This window comes from Ptychodera flava (assembly GCF_041260155.1).
Source record: "Ptychodera flava strain L36383 chromosome 23 unlocalized genomic scaffold, AS_Pfla_20210202 Scaffold_23__1_contigs__length_28996876_pilon, whole genome shotgun sequence".
NCBI classification, from domain to species: domain Eukaryota; kingdom Metazoa; phylum Hemichordata; class Enteropneusta; family Ptychoderidae; genus Ptychodera; species Ptychodera flava.
The window spans coordinates 9291347-9293891 of NW_027248277.1; the positions used below are offsets into that span (position 1 = coordinate 9291347).

Below are 2545 nucleotides of genomic sequence, written 5' to 3' on the forward strand. Positions count from 1 at the left end.
TAGTTCAGTAGCGACGAGACCTTAATGACTGATACTCGTTCAGTACAAAGTTCTGGAACAATCCTGTCGATACTTCTGATAACAGTTCAATATCATCAGGTAAGTCTGACAATTAAATTGACACGTAAACTTTCCTGTCTAATTTGAAGGCTATGCTAATGTCTGTTTTCTATGAAATCGCGGTCTTCGCAATCGTGAGACTTTTGATTGGCTTTTGTTGCTTATCTATCAGACAAAATACAAAATGGATGTCCTAATACAATTTTGATCTTCCTCTTATTGCAGAAAAAAGCGAACATTGGCAAAGACATATGATCCCGATTGCTGTACATGATGAAAACAAAAGACTGAAGCAGTTGAAGCGGAGAAAAAGCAGTTGATGGCAAAATTCCGAGCGGCAAATCCCGGAGACGCAAACATAACATCCACGTTAGCTGTGAATGTGCGGTAAGGCAATTAGTCCTTTCCCGCCAATTTCCGCTCCACTGTACAAGTATTTTGTTCACATATACAAACGGGTCAACTTGTTATCACTGAGCACAAGTGTGAGACACACGTTGACTGATGATGGCCACCATGACCTTTGCCCTTAGAGTAAGGTTAATATCAAGAAGGAATGTAGAGAAACTGGCATGAGACATATGGCGAACTGTGCTATTTGTGACAGCGGTCATCTGATGGATACTGGAAAGCTGGAAACATGTCATTGTAAAACAGTAATCTACTTCGTTCTATAAGCCGGGCCTGAACACGTTTCGTGGTTCTAACAAAAGTGCAATTTGCTGGTAAAATAATACTCATGGAAAATTGTCAAAGACGGTAACTTTGCCTTAGCAGGTGTTTCGTGTTATTGCAAGATTTACATAACAAATATTGATAATGAGAGAGAGAGAGAGAGAGAGAGAGAGAGAGAGAGAGAGAGAGAGAGAGAGAGAGATGAAAGGGAAATGGGATATGGGAGTATGCCTTTACGTTTCAGAAACCATACTATTGAATCAATAATAAGAACACGATTGGAACTATTTCGCGATAATTGGATCTTCATATTTTTCAAATTTCTCAAAAGTGCCCTATAGCTGATTACAAATTACTCATAAAAACAAGTGTACATTTTTTAAAGAAAAGCAGATTAGCTTACATTAGCTGATTAAACCGACATTCCTCATCCAATTATCACAAATTAGTTCCAATCGTGTTAAGACAAATAATTTAACAATCTTACCTTTAAAACGTGTAGTAAGTCATCAGCAGGAGCCAAAACAAGTCCAAAATGCTGTACTTATTTAACGGACACCAAATTTGAATCTGTATTACGTCGGACTGCGTATGGGATGGCGAGGGCGTAGCCTACAAATTTTATCAAACCGTGATTGGTCGATGTGTGTGCATTTCAATGAGGCACGTTGTCTTCTCAAATCACGCCCACCAGCTTTTGTTCATGTTCTCTACCATCACGCCTTACCGTAAGCCAAATTGGCAAACGGGGAGCGATAGTGACTGTTCATTATTGTCCTGTATGAAAATTTAGTGCGACCTAAATGGAAATCCGTTGTACTCTTCTCGTTTGTATTTTTTAAAACGAATTTGTTTCTTTGTGATTAAAAATGAGTGACGTTTCGTTGTTGTTTTGTTTGAAAATGGTTCAGCCTGTTTCGTTCTAAATTTGTTTTGCAGAGAGCAGTGAAGAAAAAGGAATTATTATCACACGAAGACTTTACGGGCTTCGTTGAGAAAAGGTAAATGACCCACACTTCCTGTCAAATAACTAATGAAAAAATAATGAAACATCCACTTATTATTGCACGAAAACTCTTTCATATTAACTTATTATTATTCTCCGCTTTCAGTTTCATGAAAACTCATTGATATTAACTTATCATTATTCTCTGCTTTCAGTTTCAACGAACCAGAAAATCGCGCTGTTATGAAGAAACTCATGGGAGAAATACGCTCAATCTATGAAGAGAAAGCGTGGAGTGCTCAAGAAATTGAAGGTAGGCTGACTGAGTCCTCCAGACTAGCTAGGATTTTATCAATCCATTCAGCGATCAACAAAAATTAACCTGACTGTTCAGAAGAATTTGTCAATTACTATTTCCTTTACAAGTATCTAGTTCCCATTGATCACAAAAGTCTGTTTATCTTATTCAAACAACAGAGGCTGCTACACTTACTGGCGAACACGCAAACGACAGGGCAGAGAAAAGGAACTGAAGCTCGACACAGGGAAAATGTGTCGTCATGAACGAATCAAAGGGTAAGTCTTCTCACATGACAGTCTACAACTCTGTTGTATATGTGCGAACAATCTTGACTATCTTAATTTGTAAATCTCTAATGTCAGAGGATGTATATTAGAACACTATGATTTCTTTCATAAGAACGAACTTAATGACCGAATTTAGTTGGAACACACTCAGCACACCTGGCGATCATGGCTTAAAATAAAAAATACCTTTATTGTTGTTCAGAAACTAAAGTGCAGAACTGAAGACCTAGGGATGACCGACTGGAACGAAAAAAAGAAGAAAAAATCAGCGCCATT

General features: G+C 37.9%; 1 long non-coding RNA gene across 1 annotated transcript; it reads left to right on the plus strand.

The window, feature by feature from the left end:
- The first annotated feature begins 315 nt into the window (after positions 1-315).
- LOC139124048 (uncharacterized) lies at positions 316-2258 on the plus strand. The gene is made up of 4 exons (XR_011549847.1): positions 316-447; positions 1675-1736; positions 1897-1994; positions 2159-2258. It is a non-coding gene; the product is annotated as an uncharacterized lncRNA (long non-coding RNA).
- The last annotated feature ends 287 nt before the right edge of the window (positions 2259-2545 follow it).